This window comes from Pelodiscus sinensis, chromosome 1, assembly GCF_052426305.1.
Source record: "Pelodiscus sinensis isolate ZL-2025 chromosome 1, ASM5242630v1, whole genome shotgun sequence".
NCBI classification, from domain to species: Eukaryota; Metazoa; Chordata; order Testudines; family Trionychidae; genus Pelodiscus; species Pelodiscus sinensis.
In genome coordinates, this window is record NC_143052.1 from 257,426,708 (window position 1) to 257,453,681 (window position 26,974).

The 26,974-nt window shown below is 43.2% G+C and overlaps 1 protein-coding gene and 1 long non-coding RNA gene across 3 annotated transcripts in view; one reads left to right on the plus strand and one right to left on the minus strand.

The window, feature by feature from the left end:
* GPC6 (glypican 6) overlaps window positions 1–26,974 on the minus strand; it is a 1,157,918-nt gene that overhangs the window by 359,822 nt on the left and 771,122 nt on the right. The window lies entirely within an intron of this gene.
* Window positions 9,773–25,450, plus strand: LOC106731343 (uncharacterized). The gene is made up of 5 exons (XR_012900577.2): window positions 9,773–10,065; window positions 10,565–10,663; window positions 15,590–15,731; window positions 21,081–21,609; window positions 25,115–25,450. It is a non-coding gene; the product is annotated as an uncharacterized LOC106731343 (long non-coding RNA).

Consider the following 26,974-nt stretch of genomic DNA (forward strand, 5'->3'; position numbering starts at 1 on the left):
TAATTATTACAATGATTTGGTACATACATTACAAAAGTACCAAAACTTGGTAAAAGAGGGCTCAAAGAGATCAGGGATATCTATTATGTCATCTATATATTATGGTTTCAGAGTGGTATATGAATCATCCTACATTCGTCATCAATCACGTGTAGGACACAAATCTATCTGTAGCTATATCTATGTAACGGAATCCTAGAGAGATAACAACGATGTACATAATGCTGTTGGGGGGAGGGGGTATTTTCAAAATACCTAGTCTTCATTAATGCTGACATCTGGTTAATTAATACAATAAGTGAAGAGCAATACAATCTATGGTATAGATGCTGTCTATAAGATTATTGCCTTATATGCTGCTTTTGTTTATATCATCAAGATGTTTTTAAAACAAAGTCTAATGAACAGTAAATATCTGTTGTTCAGTCTCTTTAAATGTCTAACTAAAAATGATTTTGCATCATATAATGTTTAGTTGACACGCTTTGCAAAAATATGGGTTGTATATAATCAAAATAGACCAAAATGCAATAATGATAAAAGCACAGGCAGCTGTTTTGCCTACTTAACAAATATTTAGATTGGATACTTATTTTTTTCTGGGCTTTGGAAGGTAAAATGTAATGTAAGTGATTTCTGTAGAGATAATGCATCTGTAGAACTAAAAGGCTTCATCCATCAGTAAAAATCCCAAGAGGAGCTGTCTAATGTCTGTAAAATAATCAATATTTGATTTAACCGTAACAACTCTTGCATTTAAAAAAGAGCATGTACTTATATACATAAAATGAGGAATTGCAAAGTTTCCGTGAACCTATTTCTAATGTTATACATGTGGTTTCTTTAATTATGTTCTCACATTTTTCTCCTTTGAAAATGCCTAGAAATGTATTTCTCTGTTTCTCTCTTCAGTTGTACAGGAAATTGAAACTAACACTTATTTCCAGGAGCATATGCTGGCTTCTCAAATATAAATCTTTAGATATGGAGATACAACTTGCAGAAAAACAGCAGAAAAACAGAATTCCCAACTCTACACATCTATCTTACAAGCACCTACTTGCTTATAGACCTAGCCCAAAAGAATTAGAGATGTGATTTCCGCAATTCATCCTCTTCACAGAGTGCTGTTTATTTAGACACCTTATTTGAGGAGTCACAAGTCTTCGTTAAACCGTTTTTTCTAGATTTGCCATTTAATAATATAACTGCATCAAATTATGATTTTGCAATGAGTATATGGCTGACACTAATATAGTCAATAAAAGAATGCATAAAATCCAATTTCTGAGAATATAGTTGTTGTTACAGATGTATATTATTTAATCTGTATTTTTACATTAATAAAATAAAAATATGTAATAGTAGCTTTCAGTACTATTCTATGAATAAATTCACAAGGAACAAGTGGCAAAATCCATAATAGGACAACAGCTTAATTCCAAAGTAACAAGCACACAGCTTAGCCTCCAGGAACCCTCAAAAATAGACCTCAGGACACAAAATGGTTTGTAGTGTTGGCATACGTGAAATCATAGAATCATAGAGCTAGAAGAGACCTCAGGAGGTCATCAAGTCCAACCCCCTGCCCAAGGCAGGACCAATCCCAACTAAATCAACCCAGCCAGGGCTTTGTCAAGCCAAGACTTAAACACCTCTAGTGATGGAAATTCCATCACCTTCCTAGGTAACCCATTCCAGTGCTTCACCACCCTCCTAGTGAAATTTTTTTTCTAATATCGAACCTAGACCACCCCCACTGTAACTTGAGACCATTGCTCCTTGTTCTGCCATCCGTCACTACTGAGAACAGCCTCTCTCCATCCTCTTTGGAACCTCCCTTCAGGAAGTTGAAGGCTGCTATCAAATCCCCCCTCATTCTTCTCTTCTGCAGACTAAACAAACCCAAATCCCATGGGGTACGTCTACACTACAGCGCTAGTTCGAACTAACTTAGTTCGAATTAGTTAATTCGAACTAAGCTAGTTCGAACTAGCGCATCTAGAACTAAAAACTAGTTCGAACTAGCGTTTTGCTAGTTCGAACTAGCGCGTCCACACTGATTGGACGCAGGGGGGCATTTAAGGGCAGCTGAAACCGGTTCTGGCAGGGCATCAGGTCAGCAGTTGCTTTGTGTGGCTGCTGTCTGAGGCTATCTGAGGCTCGTGCTTAAAGGGACCCCCCCTGGACAGCCGGTTCTCAGCTTTTCCTGCTTGCTTGCCAACCTCGCCGAGGGACAGCAAAGCGTCGGTCTCTGTGCCCGTCTGTGTCGGTGCTTCCCTTCGGGGGGGCCGCCGCAGGTGGCAACATGGAGCCACGGCTCGCCCTGCACCTTCTGGTGCACGTTCTGGACTTGCTGCTGCAAGCCTGCCAGCAATGGCTCGAGGCTGCCTGGCACCACCTGGGGAACGTCAGCCCCCTGCCTCTCCGCCTGGCCGCCCTGGGGGCCGTGGAGGAGCCGCGGCGGCGCCCCGGCACCGGCGTGCCCCGCCGCATCTGGCATCTGGACACCAGCAGCGACTGGTGGGACCGCATCGTCCTGGAGCACTGGGACGACCGACAGTGGACCCAGAACTTTAGGATGAGGAGGGACACCTTCCTGGAGCTCTGCGAGTGGCTCGCCCCTGCCCTGCAAAGAAGGGACACTCGCATGAGGCCCGCCATCCCCCTCCAGAAGCGGGTGGCCATCGCCCTCTGGAAGCTCTCCACGCCGGACAGCTACCGATCCGTCGGGAACCAGTTCGGCGTGGGGAGATCCACTGTCGGAGCAGTGCTCATGCAGGTACGGCGCTCGTCGGCCACCGAGCCGGGGGGGAGGGGGGCTGCGAGGAGGGGATGGGCCGCCCCAGGGACAAAGGGGGGGGCGGGAGGAGGCGAAAGCGCCCCGCACCGGAGGGGTCGGGCTGTCCCGGCCGTACTACACGCCGCCAGGGGGGTTGCTTCCGGGAGTGGGGCGCGGGGCACTGCCAGGGCACGCACGCTCCCAGCCACCCGGGCGCCCCACTGATTGACGCTTTGCTGTGTCTCTCTCCGCAGGTGGTCAAGGCCATCAACCGGGTGCTGCTCCGCAGGGTGGTCCGCCTCGCCAACCCGGATGCCGTCATCCGGGGATTCGGCGCCCTCGGCTTCCCCAACTGCGGGGGGGCCATCGACGGGACGCACATCCCCATCCGTGCCCCGGAACACCAGGCGTCCCGGTACGTGAACCGCAAGGGGTACTTCTCCGTCATCCTGCAGGCCGTATGTGACCACCGGGGACAGTTGACGGACATAAATGTGGGCTGGTCCGGCAAAGCACACGACGCCCGGGTGTACCGGAACTCCTCCGTGTGCCAGCGGCTGCAGGACGGGACCTTCTTCCCCGACCGCCACATCAGGGTCGGGGACGTGGACATGCCCGTCTGCCTGGTGGGGGATGCCGCCTACCCACTGCAGCCCTGGCTCATGAAGCCCTACACGGGACACCTCAATCCCTCCCGCCAGGCCTTCAATAACAGGCTGAGCAGGGCCCGCATCGTGGTGGAGGGGGCCTTCGGGCGACTGAAAGCCCGCTTTCGATGCCTCCTCACCCGTCTGGACCTGGCCGAGCACAACATCCCTCCCGTGGTGGCGGCATGTTGTGTGCTCCACAATTTGTGTGAGCGGAAGGGGGAGGCTTTCTTGCCAGCCTGGATGGCTGAGGCTGACCGCATGGCTGGACACTACGGTCAGCCCCGCACCGCCGCCGTCCGGGAAGCCCAGCGGGGGGCCATCCGGATCCGGGAAGCCCTGCGGGAGAGCTTCCAGGTGGAGGAGGAGGAGGACTGACCTCTCCCTGCATGCCCCACCGGGGCCTTCTTCCACCCTACCCCCCCCCTTCCCCTTTCCCCTCCCTATCTACTGTACAATAAAGACACCTGTTTTTCAAACAAAAACGTCTGTTTATTTCAGAGAACTGGGGTGGGGGAGGGAGGAATGAAGGTGGGAGAAGGGAGGGGGAAACCTGGGATGAGGGAGCTGGAAGGGGAGGGGAGGGAAGGGAGGAAGGGAAAGGAAAGCTCAGGGGTGGGAGTCTGGGTGCCTCTCCCGTCTCGCCACACTGCGGGTCCGGGGGCGTCGGTGGGGAATGGTTGTGGAGGGGGGGGCAGAGAGGACAGGGGGTGTGGAGGAAGCAGGAGCGGAAGCAGGAGCGGAAGCAGGAGGAGCAGGAGGAGCAGGGGGAGCAGGGGGAGCAAGAGGGGGAGCAAGAGGGGGAGCAGGGGGAGGAGGAAATGGAAAGCGGTCTAGCAGGCTCTGGAGGTGGCCTCGCAGGGCACGGCCCTGCTCCTCCAGGGCCTCCAGACTCCTCTGGCGCAGCCTGAGGTCCTCCTGGACCCAGTGGTCCTGGAGACGGAGCTGTCGGTCCAGGAACCGGAGATGCCGCCTCTGGTAGTCCTCCTGGTTCCTGGCTGTCCTGCTTGCCCGGGCGCGGGCGGCTGCTGCAGGCGGTGTGGTGCGCCCTGCAGTCCCCGGTGCTGCAGCTGTGGTGCAAGAAGACCAGCGGTCAATTACCCCAGGGGCCCAGGTGTGTGAAACCCAGCTCCCCTCTGCAAGGCCAGGGCCCCTGCAGGATCCCCAGCTGCTGCTCCGTAGTGGGCAAGGCCCAGGCGCACGGTCCCGGGGCTCCCTCTCGCCCCAGCCCCCCGTACACATAAGGGGAACACGAGGGTACTCACAGGTGGATGCCTCCCCGGCCTCTGATGATGCAGGCGAGCGGCTCTGTGGGGTGCCTCGGGGGTCCCGGGTCCTGGGAAGGCTGGCAGCAGGCTCCTGGCTCTCAGAGCCCTCTTCCTCCTCCTCGGTGTCCAGGAGCGGTCCCTCTGCCCCGGGGTCAATCACGTCCCGGGGGGCAGGGACGGCATGAGGCCCCAGGATGCGGTCCAGGGCATGGAAGTGGGGGCAGGCCTCCGGGTCAGCCCCTGGCAGGCAGGCCCGGGAGTAGGACTGCCGCAAGTCTTTAATCTTGCAGCGCACCTGCTCCCGGCTGCGCTGGTGGCCCCTGGCGGCCAGGCTGGCAGCCATGCGTCCATAGACGGCCGCGTTCCGGTGGCTAGTGCGGAGATCGTGGACATTTGAGGCTTCCCCCCAAACCTCGATGAGGTCCACGATCTCCGCACTTGACCAGGCGGGCGCCCGCCTTTTGCGCCCCCGGGCAGGCTCCCGGGAGCCGCCAGGCTGGTCGTGGGGAGCAGTGGAGGGCTGGGAGCCCTCGGATGGCTGGCTCATCCTGTGGCAGGTGCAGGCTGTGCAGGCACGGGTGCTGGCAGCCTTGCAACTGGCACAAAGTGAGTAGCCAGCCCGTGGCCCTTTAAGGGCTCCGGGGCCGGGAGGGGGGCAATAGAGTTTCCCTGGTGTTGGCCAGAGTGGCCACCAGGGAAACCTGGGAAGCCTTAGCCTCCCACTAGTTCGAACTAAAGGGCTACACAGCCCTTAGTTCGAACTAGCTAGTTCGAACTAGGCGTTAGTCCTCGTAAAATGAGGTTTACCTAGTTCGAACTAAGCGCTCCGTTAGTTCGAATTAAGTTCGAACTAACGGAGCGCTAGTGTAGCGCATAGGAAAGTTAGTTCGAACTAACATCCGTTAGTTCGAACTAACTTTCTAGTGTAGACATACCCTCAGTCTCTCCTCATAGGTCATGTGCTCCAGCCCCCTAATCATTTTGATTGCTCTCTGCTGGACCTTCTCCAATGCATCCACATCCTTTCTATAGTGGGGGACCTAGAACTGGACACAATACTATAGATGTGGCGTCACCAGAGCCGAAGAAAGGGGAATAATCACTTCTCTAGATCTGCTAGCAATGCTCCTCCTAATGCAACCTAATACGCCATTTGCCTTCTTGGCTACAAGGGCCCACTGTTGACTCATATCCAGCTTCTCATTCACTGTAATCCCCAGGTCCTTTTCTGCAGAACTGCTTAGCCAGTTGGTCCCCAGCCTGTAACAATGTTTGGGATTCTTCCATCCCAAGTGCAGGACTGTACACTTGTCCTTGTTGAACCTCATCAGATTTCTTTTGGCCCAATCCTCTAATCTGGAATGGATCTCTACTGACTGGAAATGGGACCAAGAAAATTAACTCATATAATATATTAATTAATTGCTCAAGGACAGATTTTTAAATTGAGGCAAATGCAATTGCCAATACATGGTATAGTTAGGCATGCAAAAACATAGTGTACCCTGTATATCAGTGGTTTGCACTTCTATATGGTCAGTGAGGTACCTAACTCACCTTACATACACACAAATACTTGGTTTCCATGCACTCATTTTTAATAGCATTGTTAGGCATGAATAAATGTACCATATACACACAACTTATCCATATATACACACAACTTAGCCATTAGGTCAATAACTATTTGGAGTCACTATTACAGTTGTCAAATATCTGATCACAGAGATTAAAATCCTTAACCTCCTCTTTTTCTTCCCCTTCTTTAAGGCTCCGCCTTGCTCATTCCATCTCTTTCCCTCCTTCATTCCTTCCCCCACCTTCACTTACTTTCACTGGGATGGTGCAAAGTGTTGGAGTGTGGGAAGGGATTCTCAGGAGAGGCTAGGGCAAGGGGGTTGGGTACACAAGGGATCTCAGGACTGGGTCAGGAGGTTTCACTTCAGGAGGGAGCTCAGGGCTGGGGTAGGGGGTTCGGGTGTAGACTCCAGCCAGGTGGCACTTACCTCAGACAGCTCCCAGGGAGCAACACGGCAGGACTAAACCAGGCTTCCTGCTTGCCCTGACTTTGTGCAGCTACTAGAATTGGCTGGCATGTCCTTGTGGCCTATAGGGGCAGGAGGCAAGGTGGCTCTGTGCGTTGCTTCCGCAGCTCCCATTATCAGCAGTTCACAGCCAATGGATGCTGAAGAATCAGTGCTCAAGGTGAGGGCAGCACATGGGGATCTGGTCCCCTCCTCTACCTAGGGGCCATAGGAATGTGCCGACCACTTCTGGGAGCAGTATGGGGCCAGGGCAGGCAGGTAACCTGTCTTAGCCTTGCTGCCCGACAATTCTTGTAGTGGTTTAAAATCTCTGGGACTGTCTTCAGTAATCTCAGGGAAATTAAACCTGATTCCAGGACAATTCCAGCAAATCCATGGGGGTTGGGAACCCTAGCCACTCTATGGACAAAAATTAATTTCATATTCTGGAGTGAGTGGTGCATAAGCAGCCAAATTGCATTTGAAACCAAAGTAGAATAACTATGTTTTAAAACAAAAGTTCAAACTGTGTTTTCAAAGTTCAAACCCCAGTATTGATAGAGGTACCTGATGTTAGGATTAACCTTAGTTTCCCTCCTGCAGTTAACAGAACTACTGCTTTATGAGTGTCTCTTCATTGTGAAGGAAGATGGGTATGGAATCAATAAAATGATAACTTTCAAAGAAGGAAGATAGATATCCATAGATGAACCATCTCATTGTTTTGTATTCTATTTCTTTGGTGCAAAGGATGGTTGTAGGAAATTCTCTTGTTTGGTTTGGTTTGGTTGTCAATAGTCACCACTAAATGATGCAACCCCGCCCCCCAATCATGTCAAGAGCAAATAACATTAGCTTATTTTAGAGTATTCCATGCACTGTAAAAAGTCCTCCATACTCCAATTTCACATAAATAAAACACCATGCCAGTTCAGATATTTTCAGAGTTACTGTTTCATATATGCTCATAAAGTTACTTGAAATATCTCAGTCATCAGACATTACAATTGCACAGTCTTGAAACTTTAAATGATGTATGCACGACTTTATCCTTCTTTGGTACAATATATTGACTTTTCTTCAAGATGCTGAAAAATGTCATTATGAACAGTGAAGTGACTGGAAACTGTAGGTGCTCAGCATTTTTGAAAGTTTGCCTATATCTACTTTAGGACAGCAGTAAGCACTTACACATTAACCCAACTCAGTAAAAAAATTATATCAACAAGCAACCTGAACACATGCCTGGAAGCTACCTGAATGCATGTAGCCAGAGTTTGAGATTATGAATTAATAGAGGTTGTACCTCCAAAAACTGGCACTCTTGGGTCTGACAACATTCCTCATCCAGCAGGACCACAGATGCTCCTAAACCAGAGAGCCCGGGAGCCTGAGGGCAGGAGGTCCAGCCAGGCTCAGGCAACAGGGTCAGAAGCCAGGCTGGGGGCAGTGCAAGACTGGGGCCAGAGCCTCATGGCAGCCTCCAGCAGCCCACAGCAGCACAGGGCCATGCTGGAGTCCCATGGCAGCATGGGTTGGCTCTGGGCTGGAGCCCCTCAGCAGTCCTGGATTGCTGTGGCAGCCCCCGGAAGTTTGGGGCTGAGGTCAGAGCTCCACAGTAGCGTGAGACAAAAGTCTTTTGGCAGCTTTTTGGAGCATGGAGCCAGAGCCAGGGCCAAGGCTCCCCTGGAGCATGGGACTGGGGCACCACAGCAGCTCCTGGGAGCGTGGGGCTGGAGTGGAGCCCCACGGCAGTGGAGGGCCAAAGCCCCACAGCAGCCCGCTGGAGCACGGGGCTGGGGCCAGAGCCCCACAGTTGCCCTCGAATGTGTCAGGCTGGAGTCCCGTGGAAGGAATCTGCTGCCAAGGGAGCCAGCAGAAACTGGACAAGCAGCCCTGCCAGATTGGGGAGGAGTGGATGAGACTGGGTGCTTGCAGGGGCAGCCTGCCAGCAGCAGGCAATGGGTTTAGGAGCCAGTGGCAGGAGTTTTCCCCTGGTCTGGCTAATTCTCTTGTTTGGGACCAGTCAGGTTCTGATGGTGCCAACCTGTACTTAAATTCAACATACCAGGAATTAATTTTTAAATAAGGAACACGTACCTAATACAGAGGTATAAAATTAGTGAAGTTACTACAAAATATAATATTTATTAAGTAATTCAATCTATTTATCTGTATGAAATTTAAAATAAATGAGAAACAAAGAACAAAAGGAAAGGTAAAGAACAAATTACAGGGGACACAACACAAAATATTCTTTGTGGGGATGGTCTTTTAAATATTTTGTATTCTGTAAAAATTCTAGTCTCACAGGTGGTTGTCCTACTATCTTGACAATAAATCTTAATTTGGAGGATGGGGTGAATGAGCTGTTATTGTAAAAACCAACATCCAGTTAATTCTGGTTTCGTCTATAATCAAGTAATTAATGACTTACTGTATTGCATCTTACTTGAAATTTACCGGAAATATGTCCTTATTATCAGTAAAATACCATGCAAGTTACAACTCAGAACACAATCAAGTCTGAAATAACGAGGAGTCTGGAATTAAGCAAGCTATTTAAATTGAAACACACAAAGGAAATTGAAATGCTAGAGATAGCCACATGTGATCTGACCTTCTAACCTCCAGCACTGCGTGTTCAGACTGCATTTCCCAGTAAAAACAAAATCAACGAATCCATTCAGTCAGTACCTATCAAGGTAATTCTGCTAAAGACGGTTTGCTCATGGTGGTTTTACTCAGCATGTCCTCTATTCTAAAGAAATGATCGATGACATTCTGAAGAAAATATCAGCCCATAGAGGGAGAAATAAGTTACCTTTAAAAGGGCTGCCATTTTCTCTATTCTTGATAAGATTGTGTAAAACATGCCTAGGCCCCCTTTACTAGAGGGGCATCTGACCTTTATTGGAAGTGTTCCAATTGGGAAGATCCTGTGTGCTGCAATCTAGCCTGAAAGACTTCAACTCCCATGATGGCTTGGGGAAAATGGGGAAGACATCTGTGTTTCAGGGAGTGCAGAGATTGCAGGTGGCGGACTCTATTTTGGGGATAGGAGTCACATTGCTGGGGTGGAGTCTTTCCTTGCTAGAAGCTGCTGCTGAAAGCCCGCTGGGGCTGTGATTAAACAGGGAGTTTCATAGGTCTCTGGAGCCAAGGGTGAGACTTGCTTTGCCTAGAGCTGACTGAGATGGGCCTGTAGGAAGGAATTTTGAACTATCCCCACCCTTGTTTGGGAGAGCACTTTCAAGGGAAAAGAGGCACAGCAGAGAGACTGGGTTGGAAGAGAGGCAGAGCGATCTTCCCATTGAACCAGAACCCAGAGCTGCTGACATTTGGTGAGGCCAGCTCCAGTCTTCAGAGGAGCTATGCAGTTTAATGCCTGGGCTGGACTGACTCACAGAACCTGCACAGTTCTAATAACCACTCCAGCTGCCCATCTTTAAGCTTGCCAGTGCAAGCAAATGCCAGGGACTCTGAAATCCAGAGGAGTGTGCACTGGAGTGTGGTAACTGGTGGCAGTCTAAATGCCAGTTAGACGAGTTTCATTTATTACTGTATCCCCTATTTGTGAATTGATTTTATTTAACTGCCCCCTGTGGATTTAAATTAGTACTGACCTTTAATATTAGTCTGCTAAACCCTGTTTCTTTAAATTGCTAAGTAAAAAAAAGTGTTAATTCTAATTTAAGTACACTGGTATTTCATGCCACAGACCATTTATTAATTATGATGATGTATTAGAATGGGTATATTTCTGGAGGTTCCCAAGGCACACCATTAAGGGTGAAGAGGGCATAGCCAGATGGAGGTACTACTAATTTTAAATTCCTTTAGGAGTAAGGGACTGCAACTGAGCGGTGGAGAGACATAATCACCAATGGAATACTCTGGATCTCCTTTAATGTCAACATCATCAGATGCCCACATATACAGGTGAGTGTTGCCTGCTCTCAAGTAACCCAGGAAGGAAAGTGGGGGAGGGAGGGAGGGAGTACATATGCTTTCTTCTGAAATAAAAAAGAATTATTGAAATCAACTGCTTTTTTATTATAGATACACTGGGCTGGAGTGTATATTCAAAGTAAAAAAAACCCATATATATATATTTAAAAAAAACACCTTCAACTAGGCTCCGAAGGAGCTCTCACTGTAAGCTGTTTCTAATGAGTTGCCATTTTTATCCATAAAATACAATTATCCTTTCAATCACACTAATTTATATAAATTACATTTAAAATGCCTGGCTTTTGTGCTGTTGTGGCAGAATAAGATGTAATACTGGTCTGAAACTTCTAAATGCTACAAGAGTACCAAATTGGATTAATAAAATGGGATGTGTGAACTTAATCAGCAACAATATTTGAAATGTTTGATGGAAGTACATAAAGGTCTGAATGGTGTGTACTTTCATCCCATCATGAGACTGGGGATCAGAGAATTTAAACAGAACCGGTATCTCTCCTGCCTGACTAGGTAGGCTGAACACTTGCTCTTTTTCTTTGATGATCACAAGAACTTTCCACTGGAGGGCAGTGAGAATAGAACTGTTGAAATAGAATACATAACTCCAGATTTATTGAGCAGCAAGCGCTTTCATCCATTCGCTAGCCCAGTGCCAGAAAACAGAAATAAGCTACAGGTTGTCATCCTTACACAATTTAGTCCATTGTGAGTTAAGTTTTGGAAGGTGGTTGGAAGGCAGACCATGCTGTAAAATCCATTTTGTTCAATATTTGTCTGCCCATTTTCCATTAAGTTGCAACTGTGGCATTGTCTAATAAACATTGTTTCTCAGAACCTGTCAAAATTCCAATTGGCTTGCAATATCCAGCAATTTTGTCACTACAGTTGACTATCACATGAAATTAGGCATCATGAACTCAGAGTTTCTAAAAGCAAAGCATGTCAAGTTTATTTCAAAATGCTCTTAAATTCTGCACACTTGTTTATTCTTACTTTTTCTTTTCTGTTGTCCCAGGTGTTTTAATATTTTGTCTTTGCCTGTCTATGCATCTTTATGTAACCAGACCAGAAAATACAGGTGCCTTCTTTCTGAACTAGAATGAAAACAAAAGCTTTCGAAACCTTTTCACTAGTGTATGTGGTGGATAGAGTGTTGGCTGGTGGATCTGAGAGATCCAGGTTCAAGCTTTGGCTCCAAATGATTCATAGAAGAGTTTTTCATCCCAGATCACTCTGATTCAAGAATTCAAACCAAGGTCTCCTGTCTCCAAAGTGAGTGTCATAGTTACCAAGAACAAAGTGTGAGACAGAGCCTCTCTATCTCTCAACTCAGCTGGAGGGAAGATTTTAATCAGCAAAATGTGAATGATAATTGGAAATCATTTAAGAACATCTTATTACATGTTCAACAAGTCATAGTCTCACAGCTGAGAAAGAAGCCGATCTGGTTTAGAGAGAAAGTCAAGACAGCTATAAATAGAACAAAGAAAGACCAAGTAGATAATGACTATAAATCAGAAATTAAAAATTGTAGAAAATATATAAAGGAAGCAAAAGGATACAATGAGAAATTTATGGCCAGCAGAATGAAGAGTAATGAGATAGAGGGGGTTTAAAATATTTTGGGGGAAGGGGGAAGACGCTGACTAAGTAATTTTGAAATAATCCTAGTTATTTCGAAATAATGTTGCTATATAGACATACCCTAAGATATATGACATCTGGATTATAAGCGTAGAATGATATAAAACAAATATGGTACACATTAAATGGACTATAAACTGGCTAAGTGATGAGTCTGAAAATGGTGGAGTATCCATACGAACAATTTTTAAATCAAGATGATAATTTTTAAAAATGGGCCCACAATTATTTGGAGGAAGTTTAATGGCCTCTATTATACAGGAGATCAAATTGGACAATCACAGTTGTCCATTTTGTCCTTGGGATCTATTAATTCATCAAAAGCAATCATTTTGAGCATGTTACCTAAATTTCATTTATTTAAAAATGTTTCGACCAGCTCTGATAAGAATTATTAATCATTACTGCTAGTGCCTGTTCAAGCATGTCCAAGGCTGTCAACCCTCCTCCCCGCCCCTGCCACTCCCTCTTAGAGCTCCAGGACAGCCCACCTCACTGAAGACCCCAGTCCCAAAACTTTGAGGAAATACTTGAGAATTTAAGTCCTGTTCAGAACACTTAGGCTATGACTACACTCGCGGCTTCTTGCGCGAGTAGTATGCAAATGAGGCTAAGCGTGGAATATTGCAGAGCCTCATTTGCATTCCTAATGAGCCACCATTTTTTTTCAGAAGAGGCTCTTGCGCAAGAAGGAGCGTCTACACTGCCCCTTCTTGCGCAAGAAAAACCCTCTTGCGCAATGCCGTTACACCTATTACTTTTCAGGAAGAACGGCGTTGCGCAAGAGGGTTTTTCTTGTGCAAGAAGGGGCAGTGTAGACACTCTTGCGCAAGAGCCTCTTCTGAAAAAATGGTGGCTCATTAGGTATGCAAATGAGGCTCGGCGATATTCCACGCTTAGCCTCATTTGCATGTTTCTCGCGCAAGATGCCGCGAGTGTAGACATAGCCTTACTGAAGAATCTGGCTGGAGGAGATATTTGAGCAGACTTAAGGGAAGGTATGTCAGCATTTTTTCATGTCCAAGCCCTGAATAACTCTTTAGTTCAGTTTCCCACACTAAACATGGCAACATTCTAAATTATTAATCATGAGGCTTCAGTCATAAATATTAGTAAAGAGTTTTGAGATCCCCAGAGGAATTGTGTTAAAGAAGTGTAAAGTTCTATTATCATATTGAAACACTTATATTTTAGAACACAGTTTATACATAAGAAAAGACTTATTTTGGCATGGAAGCTGGATTTGTTTTCCCATCTTTCCTGGGGCCAGTTTTAAGAACTGGCAGTTGAGAAATCTGCTTGTGTACACAAGTTATAGCCTGAATAATTTCTCAGGGCCATTCAAGATTTGCAAAACCCCTTTGATGTACCAACAAATCAATCAATATCTGCAAATCAGACATTACCTGTTCTCAGGGGGTAAATTTCCGAGACTTAGATAATATCCTCTACATTGTTTCAGCCTAAGTTTTCCTTTTTTGATCAATTCTGTGCCTTCATTCCGTGCTGTAAAATCTTAGTCAACACTGGTATATCTGCCAGAACAGACACTCTAGAGGATGAGAGTTTTGGTTTAATGCCCACAATGTTTCTTTATGTAATCATGGGTAAGGAGCTGATGTTTTTACTGCTTCAACAATCACTCAGATATCCACAAATCTGAAGAAGACTTAATAAGAACTATTCACTGGTCTGTTGAAATATCTCAGAAATACCTGTGGTAAATCTGTCTGCTAGTTTAGCACGTCTGACATTTTGGTTCAGATTCATGTCACAATGAATATTTAAAGCTTCAATTCACTGGAGTCCAACCCATTTCCCTTCTAGGTGAATAGACTCATAACACTGTCTTTAATAACTTTAGAAGTTTTGTCCTCCATTGGCTTTAAAATATTGTTTCATTTGCTAGCTCCCATAGATGTGTGATATTGCATGTAAGAATATAAGAAATGCCCTAACTTTTGCAGGTCGGTAGCATATTCAGCAATACTAGATGCTTCAGGGAAAGGTGTATAAAAGTTGTAAAAAACTTCATAATGGAAAATTACCTGTCCATAGGCTAGATTTCTTCCCAATATCATTAGTCAGTTCATTCTTGGCTTATGTCCTGAAGGAGGATGGTTTGTACTCCAGATCTGCATTTGGATTACCTTCCCTAACTGTGGGAAGAAAGGCTCTATGAGAGAGCCTCACATCCAGGTCATCTACAGATACCATTTTGCATTCCTTTTGCTCTTATCTAACCCATGCTCGCCAATATTTGTCAGAAAGAAATACAGAAGGTAATTCACACAATTATCACTGTTCTGTGGCCTGTTTTTGACAACTAGATTTTGACTACTAAGCCCTCTATGTCTTATCACACTATACATTCTTAATCATAGAATCACAGCATTGTAGAGATGGAAGGATCATCTAAGCCAGATGCCTGCGATGAGACAGACCAAGTATACCTAACCATCTCTGACACATGTTTGTCAAGTTCCAGTGATGGGGGTTCCCAAAGCTCCCTTTAAGCCTATTTCCCTTGCTGCAGATTAAGCCCATTATCTCTTATCCTACTTTTGGAAGACATGAAGAACAATTGATCAATGTCCTTTTTATAACAACTTTTAACATATTTGAAGACTGTTATCAGGTTCTCTCAGAGCTGTCTTTTTTTTCAAGACTAAACATACCCTTTTTTAAACTCTTCCTCATGAGTCAGCTTTTCTTAAACCTTTTGTCTTCTTTGTTGCTCTGTTGTCCAGATCTTTCCGAAAGTGGCATCTTCCAGAATTGGACATAATTCACCAGCTGAGGCTTCACTAGAGCCAAAGAGAGTGGACATTTCCTTGTTATACATATGACTATTCCCATTAATATACCTGTAACAGAATACATTCCTGTATTCTAACCCTATGCACTATTGTAATAATCTTTATCCTAAGTATGCCTTGTAAGATACCACAGGAAAACTCATAGTTTGCTTGTCAGTATTGTCCTGATATAGTGTTTGGAAAAATTGCATGCAAAGTTATAGGATTTCCCTGTATGGTTTAAACATATGTTCCAAACCCCACAGCCTTACTCAAATTAATGTTGGCAAACACATCTGCCCTAAACAAAAGAAAGCAGAATCTGTTTAATTTGCATTTAAACAGTATACAGTCATCAAGCAGGAAGGGAAACAAAGGGAGCCCAGAAAGGTGAGAAAAAGCCAGCAAAGAACCTTCTTTCACATAGATTTTTTTTCTCCATATTTTTCATGAGAGAGAGACTCAAACCATGAAAAGGAAGGAACAAACATTCCCAAGCACCTCTCTTTCTTCTCCTGCTCAACGCATTCATTTGACTGGAATTAACAAAAGCGGCATTTGTTGGACTTGGAGGAAAGGGGTCCTGATGTAAAAATGTAAGTAAGACAGCTGAAAGCATGTTGAGAAAACTTTGCTTTGAATTTAACAGTTTGTTAAATTAGGCATCAGTAGCATTATATTTTTCATGTTAGCTTGTGTGATTTTTATGACTCATTGACTGTTCATTTATAATCTCTCTCTTTGTAGTTAAAGCTGTTTTATCTAATCAAGTGAGTTTAAACTGAAGTGTCTGGGAAACTTCATCTGCAGTGACAAATCATTTGCATATTATTCCTAAAGAAATAATGGGCCTAATATAGCTTGTATTGTATGATTGACTGTCCATATTTGTGAAGGAAATCTAAGATGGGGTGCATGCTGGAGTATAACCAAGGCTGGTGAGAGCCACAATGTAATCCTAGTGTGGCTGGCAGGTGGCAGTTATACCAGACACTCAGGATTGGCTTGCACATGAGGAAGGCTGTTTGTTAGCAGCTCAGGTGAGAACTATTTCAGCAAGACATTGTAAGGCACCAAGGTTGTAGGCCACGGGTGATACAAGTGCTCATTAGAGTGTACCCTGACAGGTCCTGGCACTCCAAAGTTATATTAGCATTTTTTGCAAATGTACCATATTATTGGCGGATGCTCACTTTGTGATCTATTAAGACCAGGCACATTTTACAGAAGTATTACTGGTTAGCCATTTAGTCCCCACTTTTTATTTGTTCATCTCCATCCTTATTGAATCTCATCTTATTGATTATGTACACATTTTCTGATTGATCAAGGCCATTTTGAATTCTAATGCTGTCCTCCAGAGTGCTTTCAACCCTCCCCTGCCTCACTAGAGCATGGTGACATCCAAAAATGTATGAACATAGTTGCCACTCCATTATCCAATTAATAATGAAAATACTGAATAGTACCAGATCCTGGAGAGACCCTTTCAGGACAACACTTGATATGCCCTTTCCATTTCACAGAGAACCACTGATAACTGCTCTTTGAGTATGGCATTTCAAGCAGGTATACATCTACTTTATAGTAATTTCATCTAAACCAAAGTGCCCTAGTTTGCTTATGACTCGATCAACAGTTCACATCAATAGGACCAGTTCAGTCTTGGTTTTTGTGATATCTGAAGTCAATGTGAATTTACACCAGGGAAACTAAAACCAGAATTTCATCCTGTGACATGATAAAATTGTAAAAAATTAATTCAACAGATTAAATAATAATGTATCAGGTAGATGACATACTGAAATGTTGTGTGGGGGATCTTAAGTGTCATGTTATATTAGACTGCAGATTTGGTAGGAATAAGATACATCTGGACAATTTATTACAATTTCTATTTTTTTCCTGTTCAAGAGTTTAGATCCTGTATTATGTAATACTGTGGCAAAATCCTTCTAGTATTTCTAAAAGCTATTTTTAATATTAATAACATTTTCTAACATGCTTTTTCCTGAGCATGGGAGGGGAGGAAACATTTTTTTTCCTTGTTCTTTCCTTACAAATATTTTCTTTTGAAACTCTCTGATTACATGAACATATTTCTCATAGCCCTCTTGGGCAAGACAGATTAATAAAGTGAAAGAACAGCAATAAATAATAAAGGGAAAGGTAAAAATCAGCAACCTATTTATTTAAATTGATGTTTTAAATGTATTATTCTCCTAGAGTTCATTCATTTTGCTCCTTTATTTATGCCTACTTATTAAATTCAACTGCAAGATGTAAATAAGTGACATGACATTACATGGGACATAATTTAGCAACCTTGACTACAGGTTTGGAAAAAAAAAATCTTGATCCCCTGGAACCACAGGTTTAAATCTAAGCAGTCAACAGAGCAGTTTTGTTCTTTCAAGATAGAAAACATACTACTCAGTTTATATGTGTGGTTCTTTCAGATGAATCTTTTTTAGTGTTCTTTCTCATTCACATGCTTCTTGCTTCAGAAGAGCAGGAGTTTGCTCTATTATTTGGGAACAAATAGCTCCTCTAATCAATAGTGGATCACCACATGGCTCAGGCCAATTTGGAGACCCTGCAGGAATGCTGTAACTCTGGCTCTGCCTCCTGCTCATCCTCTCTCTGTTAGAGCTCCTCCACCCTGCCCTTCCTGTTCCCCCTGAGGATCCACTCTCTGGCCAGGCCAGAATATAGAACTACTGGCCCAAACCTCTCTCTCCATCAGGGGCTGATCAAAGCCCCACTGTACCCCCCAAATGTTCCATTGTGCTCACCCTAGTGTGTGAGCCCTACTGCTCTTGGCTATAGTAAAAGCCACCCAGGAAGCCTGGGTAGCGTTTGTGAGCCTCAAACACTCCACCTGATGTGGACAGAGGAACATGGTGCCCAAGAGCTGCTACCAGCCTGTGTCCCTTCCCCCGATCCTTAGTTGACAATTTACAATTATCACTCAAGATGGAGGTTCATGGCCGACATCATCAGATTTATGTAGGGTTGCCAGGTGTCCAGTTTTGAACCAGACAGTCCAGTATTTGAGCTTTCAGTTCAGGAAACAAATTGAGAAAATATAAATATCCGGTATTTTCTAAATAAGATGTAATGTAGATTATGATGTAATGTCAAGTGTATCCAGTATTTTTGTTGAAACCATCTGGCAACCCTAGTTTCATGCTAGCTCCTTCCAGTCTGGATCCCTAAAATAAGCACTCTTGGTATTGTGTCAACCAACACAGCAGTGTCATGTTCAGATTTGGGAGATAAATATAATTCCTCTCTCTGTAATATATAGAGGACAGGTTAGATGAGAGCTTCTGTTTTATAAACACCTGTAAAAATCTATTTATTTTATATCAATTTAATGTGGTTATGTTAATTTAAAAGTGTGGGTGATATTTTTCTCTCTTCCTCATCAATTATAATGTCTAATTATAAGTGAATTAGACAGCATTTTCTGTGTAATTTGGGTGTAAAATAAGTACAGGTAAGTTAAGCAAGTGGATTTGAAGGAAAAACTTGAAGAAATCCTTTAAAAGCCAATCAACATAAACTATTTTATATTCCTTTCTTTGTATTAAGAGGTTTAAAGTATTCACATTTGAGGAACATCGGAGGATGCTGTCATTAGAAGATTTGCAACACAGACAGACAAAGCTGTGAAAAGATATGAGGAAACTCTTAATAATGGAGAATTGGAGATAGCAGGGATTTTATAGCAGGGATTTTATGTGACTTGATTTGGCTTCTGGGAATTAAGATTATTTCTCTGCCAAAACTCAGAAACTGGGTGGGATTGACACTCTGTGCATCAGGCAACCAAGTAGGCTGAACAAACGTAGTTATATTCCATGATGTAGGATGTTCCAAGAGTTTTAATCAGAATCCTAAAATGCTCTTTTTTTATTGTTTCCTTATTAAAGAAATTCACATTTAAGATTTAAAATGATCATCAATACTTACATAAAAATGTGTCTAACATTTCCAGAAGTTATTTCCTGACATTCATAAAGTACAGTATTTCCCTTTAACATGCATACTGAATATAAAGTACATCGCATATTATGATCAGACAAATTTTAATAAGAAAGTCAGCATATTCCTAAACAACATGAAAGATGTACTTATAAGGAGAGAGAAATTCTCATTGCCAATCAGTTCAACAAGGCAACATAATATATTCATTAAATATACCATTTGCATCTAGGTATCAGCTAGTTTAAATTAAATCTACAGTAATGCTTCTGATACGTCTTTTAGAAACAACTTTGATATACTTGAAACTTGCCGGGAAAATTACTGACACATTTCTTATAGCAATTTTTCTCATTGCTTTCATGCCCAGAGAGGTAGGAATTACATAGTCACATTGGCATGTTAATTTATATGTGTATATGACTAGCTACTTCCCCCTGAACATACTTTGTTATTGTCCTGCTATTTTCCTGCTTTCTTTTAAATGCATGCCTAGACTGTACCCATAGTGGCACAGCCCTCATTTGGAGGAGACCAAAGGCGAGTGCCCCATAGTCAGCCCTGGGAGATACTACCTTTCAGAGTTCCCTAATGTGAAGGGCAGCATGCACTCTGCTAATCCTCTTCAAGGGGTGCAGTCTGCCATCTTCCATGTTCCTGGACAAATATGCAGATTAGTACATGGCAATAAGGTGGACTTGGAGTCCTGGATTTTTATGCTTCACCTCCATTTTGGGACTGTGAGGGATCAGTCCCTATGTTCCCTGATCTGAGGAATTGAAATTCTGCATGGCTCTGATGTGTGTTGCACAAGGGAAAAAGGGAAACTTCTTACTCTCTCTCCATCATTGGATCAATGGATGTGGGCAGAGCAAAATCTAAGTCCATAGTTAATGGTGCATTGCTAAATAACGTATGGAGCTATGCATCTGTGTTTCCAATTAAATGGATTTATTCAAATTCTAACTGTGAATCCATAGATAAAAATGATGTCAACCTCAAAATGTTTCTAATGCCCTGCGGGACTAAACAACCATTCTGTAGTGAAGTACATTTAGTTATTCCACTGGAATCTATATTCCAGACAGGGATGTTAATACAAATCTAGAATGTTTTGGAGGGCTAATAAAAAGTTAAAATGAATTAATGCAGCACTCCAGTATCTGAGTTTTGGCAAAAAAGTCCCTGTCCCATGTAATTTACTACAGGAAAGAAATCACTGGGATGGAAAACATATGCAATAGCAAAACAGGGGACCTGTCACATCAATTCTGTGTCAATCTGTATCCATCTAGTTAATGCAGACTTATATTCTTCCCTCATTCATTCACCGTTCTCTCTTTCTCATTCCCTTCCTCTCTCTGACTAATGTTTTGCATTGATTTTCGGAAGCCATAAATAGTCCCATGTTTTGAATAACAGAATTGGGAGACATCTTGTTTATCTAACAACAAGAAAATATCCTGTGGTCTCCTAAACTTGTAAAGATGCTGATGTCTTCGGGCTATAACTTACCTCTAAATTATACATGTAGCATTTGAACCATCTTGTGTTGTTTGGAGAGCTAAAATGCTACCCAATCAGCTCAGGTAAGTCATTCAAGTGAAAACTTGTCTAAAATTTATATTAAATGTGAAAACTTCTATACGGTGCTCACTCCCTGATGACTTTTTCATGATTTCTCTGCTGAATTTTGGTTTTAATACATCAGGATAAGTAAATAAGCCATTTCATTTTTATTTTCCCTTCCATGAAATACTTCAAGTAACTTGATTAATGTTCAAAACCAATATTTGTGCAGCCACATAATGTAATTAAAATTTCATAAAATAGCTATAATCATCATAGCTCAGTAATAAGCAACCTTATTTATCAGTCAAATTATTTCTTTGGATTTTCAACCAGCACTGTATTCAGCTAGCTAAATAATCTTTTCTTTTCTTTTTTTCCTGCAGGAGGCTTGCATTTTAAAACAGACACTTGAAGTTATAGCCTGTATTTCTTGCCCATACCCAGCAAATATTTCATTGCAGAATGTTCTGTACAGGACTGTATTGAAGTTAGGTTGATTTATCCCTGAAAGTGTGTGTGGCTGAACTTCATTTTAAACCTTCTGTCTAGACTGTTTTTTTTTTTTTTTTTTTTTTTTAAATCTTGGATTGATACTAAGTTTGCCATAAGCCAGTTAAGATGTCAGGCAGTGTCCAGTAGCTTTTTTGTTGTTATTTACAATACTGTGGTGGAAGTTTTAACTCTACGTGAGCCTTTGCTATCAACAACAATATTGGCAGGTGGAACCTTAAATTTTATTTTAAAAAGATATTTGGTTATTTCCATTGAGTTTTGTACAATCTCTACCCTGAAAATACTACCTTCACCATCCAAGAATGCAGGATATTGAATGATTTAAAGTGCAGTTCTACTATCAGCAGTCACTTTGAGCAACATGGGATTCCACATATTCTCGGTGACAATGATTTCCAGGTAATTTATTTAATTTACAGGTAAAAAGGTGGTGTCTCTCTCTCTCTCTCTCTCTCTCTCTCTCTCTCTTTCCCAATCATGTAAACTTGGCCCGAGATCTGAAAGCCAAACTGCGTACTGTCTGGCTTGGATACTGTCATCTGTGAAACATTCTGCAGGCATCCGCCAGCTATAGCTATGAAAGGGAAACCCATTTATTCTCAAGTTCTGCCCTCTGTTACTTGTATGGCCTATTGTGTTTAGTGTGATTTCACAGGTGCCAGTGAGTGCACAGGGCTGGACAAGATAACCTCCTAAGGTTCCTTCCAATTCTGTATCTAGGATTCTATAATTTGAAAGTATTTGGGTTACACAGGTGGCCCTGCAGATGAAGCTTAGCTAATAATTCTGTTGTGAAAGCTTAAAAAGAATCCAATTTACTATCCTGGGGCTGTGTGAATTCCTCAGGGATGACAGAAGATTAAACAGCAATGAACTCATCTCCATGTTAGTTGAAAAGGGGTGACTGCTAAAGTAAGAATATGCTAGTTTTACACAATCACTATTTTCACATAAAAAGTCATATGTGGGTCCTGCAGCTTAGCAGGCCTGGGATGGAAGTTTCCATCCTAGCTGTAAACAGCCTGGTAAAACCTCGTACCTTGCAAGCACAAACAGCAGCTGGGCGATATCAGTTTTAACCCATGCCTTGAGCTGGGAAACTACTAAGTGGTAAACAAGTTTGATTTTGGTTCCCAGCCCCATGGGAACATTGAGAGTAGTGTTGGGCCAGCTCACAGACTCTCAGTAAACAACTGTAGTATAACTAGTATAGGGAGTCCCAGGCTGGTGAGTTTCACCAGGGACCTAAACCACAGAGTGTGCCTTGGATTCTCCCAGCTGGAGCCATGTCCACTACAGGCTGGTGCAAAGTGACAGGAATGGGACTTCCCGCAGACTGAAGGGGCATAAGCATTTCTAAGTGCCTGTTGCTCTCTTATGCATTGTTTTGTCTTTTCTTATTGACATGTCACTTTGCAGGAGCTGTGTAACCATCTGGAAATATTAAGCCTGTAATAGTAGTGACATGGTGATTAATAAAAGCAACTATCCCTAATCAACTCTGCTCTGAAGCGAATCTATAACCCTGTTTGACCATGCCCCTGTCAGCTGACAACTATTCAGTGTGTAAACACAATTTAATGCTATTCCAATATAAGGAATGCCTACACTGCACACTTGTGTAAACTATACCCCATAGCATGGGTATAAATAGTAGTGTAGATGGAGAGACACTGCTTATGCAAGTAAAATACAGGACTATGTAGCACTTTAAGACTAACAAGATGGTTTATTAGATGATGAGCTTTCGTGGGCCAGACCCTGAGGAAGTGGGTCTGGCCCACGAAAGCTCATCATCTAATAAACCATCTTGTTAGTCTTTAAAGTGCTACATTGTCCTGCATTTTGTTTCAGCTACACCAGACCAACACGGCTACATTTCTATCACTATTCTATATGCAAGTAAAGACATTCCTGAGGCCAGTAGCTACATATCCCACACAGTTCTAGACTGTTCCAAGCAGTGCCTTCCCATTTACACTGCTATTTTTTGCAATATTGTGTCCCACTGTTGGAGTGGAACTTTTTTGCTGCCTTGGCCTTTTAGAGACATTTATAGCTACAAGCCACAGCGCCAATCTTATATGAATCTGCGACTAGTGGATAGACATATTTGTACTGTACGGCAATCAGAAAGCAATTCTGTGACTATCACAGCCTCAGACAGTCATTGATTGGTGACCCTGTTTTGCATTCTAGAAGGAACTTGGAATATAACCAAAGGGTGTTCCCAATGTACCTCATGATTAATTATCCAACCATCTTCCAGTTCTTCAAACATTCTACTGTTAGAATTTTGCCAAGATATGCTTCAGCTCATCCATCTATTAAAATAACCAGTAGCTGTGAAAAGGGGTACCATTAATAACAGACATCTCATAATGCTATGATTGTGAGTCAATAGTCTAGACTCTTCTCATGAGTACAAATTCTGTGTGGCCATGTTTACTCTAAAGCCATGGATTGATGGTTGTGAAACAGCAGCTCTGAATACCTGGTTCATTTGGCCAGTGGTTCCCAACCTTTTTTATACCACAGACTGGCAAACCCATTCACAAACTTTTGGTGGGCCAGTAACATTGTATTTTGCATATGCAAATAATCAGGGCTCGCCAAACCACGCACACGCTCATGCACAGATCGCCCGAACCCGGTTCTTCCGGGTTGCAATCTACTTGCCACAGCTGAGTAGATTGCATTATTTTTCAAGCCCTGCAAATAATGAACATGTAAATAAATGTTACTTATCTGCTAAGAGCTCTGGCCCCCAGAGCCACTGCAAACAGCTGGCTTCAGCTCTGGCAGTCACCATGTGGTGGCAGCTGCCGCAGCTGAAAACAGCTGTTCATGGCAGCTCTGGGGGTTCAGGCTGGGGTACACCCAGCCCCCCCAAGTTCCCTAATGCCAACCCTAACCCCTAGAGAGCCCCCACCCATCCATTACCCTCCAGCACAAGCCAGTGACTCCAGAGTCCCCTGTACCCAGCCCCCCCACCAGTGCCAGTCTCCTGTCCTCAGAGTCCCCTAGTGATAGCACCCCCATTCCAAACACCTCAGTGCCAGCCTCCCGCCACTTAGAGCCCCCCCACCATCAGATCCCCTCGTGCCAGCCTCCTGTTTTCAGAGTCCCATCTGAGCACTGCTGCTCAGGTTGCATCTGTTCTAAGGCTGCTGTGCTGGGCCCCACGTGGCCCTCCTGCCATGTAGTGAACCGCTGTTCTACATCCGGGAGGAGAACCTGCTCCTGTCTGGAACTGGTTGCTGAGAGGTTGGTGGGACAGGGCACATCTCTCCCCAGAGCTGCAGTAGGAGTGGAGGTGCTAGGCAGTGCACCCTAGCCCTGGCCCTGAGAGCTGCCGCAGCCCAGCAGCCAGCAGTTCAATGCCCAGCACTGGGCTGCGGACCAGAAGTTGGGAACCACTGCTTTAGGCAACAGTCAACTGATTCATCTGAGCACTGTTCTAGTTGCACCTTTGGACTTTCACCCATCATAGAACAATACATGGAAGAATTCTAAATTAAAAGGCAATTAGAATTATCTTGAATTCCAAAAAGAGACTGGATGATCTTAATAGCACCTTCCAGCCATAACATCTAGGAATCTATCAACTGTCAGTCAACCTCGAAAATAAAAACAGTAGGGCTACTCTGGGCTGAATTTTCTTCAGGCAAAATTCCTAATTGATGTAAAAAGAAATGTTGTCCTATTTAGGAATAGAGAATTAGGCTTCACTTCATGTCAGAGTTCAGAATAAGCTAGAATATAAATGTCTTCCTCAAAATGAGTGACCTTTTGGGGATAACTAAACAAACTGAATACCGGTATAATTAAAAAGGAGCCAAATATTCTAATGTTTGGGGTCTTTTTATAGCTATGAAAAGTTGATCAGATTTTTTTTTTCCAGAGCCAGGGGATCCAATGGTCTGAAGCTACTGACAGTGGATGTTCTCCAGAGATAGATAAAGCAGTAAGCATATGATGAGCTTTCATGCAGCCTCTTTTCTATCACTCAGCTTCCTTTTCACTGTGTGCAACTTTCTGATTAGAATTATTCTGCATAAAGTTAACAATTATTTAATAAAAATGAAGCTAACATTGAAAATGAAATGGAAATTAAACTTGGCAAGCATTTTATCTTGAAATGGCTGGCATCCTATCTTCACATGGCTGTCTCCCCAGATATAATATGAATCTATAAAATGGGTCCCCAGAAAAGCCAAATGCTACTCCTATTTCAGAACCCAAATGTGCAAGAAAACATACAGGCAAATTGGAGGGGAACTCATACACATTCACAACATTTTCTATGAACAAGGCAATATCAACTATGCCTACCTGTGAAAGCTAATTACTGGAAAACATTTTCACTGCTACATTTATATTCTGTTCCACTTCCAGATGATAAGACATGGTTAAACATATATTTCTTTTATTAAATGTTGCTTTTGAATTAAATAGAAAAGGGATTGAACCTGATCACACACATAGGCTATGTCTAGACTACAGGGTTTTTTTCTAAAAAACTTCACCTGCATCTAGACTTAAATCAAAAATTAAATTGAAAGAACACAATGGTTTTTTTGACAGTGGTAAACCTCATTTTACAAGGAAGAATGCATTTTTTCAAAAGAGCTCTTTCGAAAAAAGGTGTTCTTGACTGCAAACAGGGCTTTTTCAAAAGAGAGGACTCAGATTGCGTTGATGCTCTCTTTCAAAAAAGTGGATTGCTTTTTTGAAAAGTTGGGGCTAACCAGATGATCTCTTTTGAAAGAAGCTTTTTCGAAAGATTCTTTCGAAAAAGCTTCTTTCAAAAGAAGCGTGTTATCTAGATGTATGCATACATCCATACGCTCATATACAAACAAACCCTATCTTGCTTTTGCTTAAAGTCACCAATCTGTTGCTCACATTCACTCACTGGCCAGGCAAATTAAATGTGAGAGGAAGGAGCGGGGGCTTCTCTTGGTCTGGACCAATGCTCTGATCTTGTTAAGATGAGACTTGGAGATTCATGTATGATGCCCTATCTTTTAGAGGACTTTTTGCCCATTCAAGTCTATACATTTTGCTGTGTCAGCTCTTAATCATTCACCATCCGTTTTGTTAACATCTGTTTATCAGGGAGTTATTCTTTAGTCTGACATCAATATGTTGGTGGTTCCTCCCAGTGTTATTTCAAGGTTGTCTTGATTGTAAAGGGATGCTTGCTTTTAACACTCCAAGGCCATCCATAATGTCCTGCATAGGTCTGCTTTGTTTTGGGCCTCAATTTATGGCACCTTGATGCCTCTTCTCTAAACACTTACATTCCAAACTTATTCACTCCAATTCCCCAGGAACTACACAATCATTTCACACATGGGAAAAGGAATACAATTGTCCATACAAAAGGTATCAATTTATTTCAATACAAGGAATCATTCATCATATTTTCTTTATAACACAATCTATATTCCAATTATTTCTAAGAGCAACAGTGTGATCATGCTTAATCACAAGAATCCTTCTGAGCTTTCTCTCACGTAATGGAATATTACAGAGCTCAAAAAATTACAAAACTTAGATTCACATTATACTGAAACTTAGATTTATATTATATTGCATTGGGCAGAGGCTTTACACAACAGCTTATGGCTACCATTGGCTTGAGAAAGATGGAGAATGCATGGGAGAAATGCCTGCTGAAGATGGCAGAAGGGAAGATAGCCTTTTATTCCTATCTGAAGGTATCAGACAGGGAAATGGGGGACTGCAGGCCATTGGA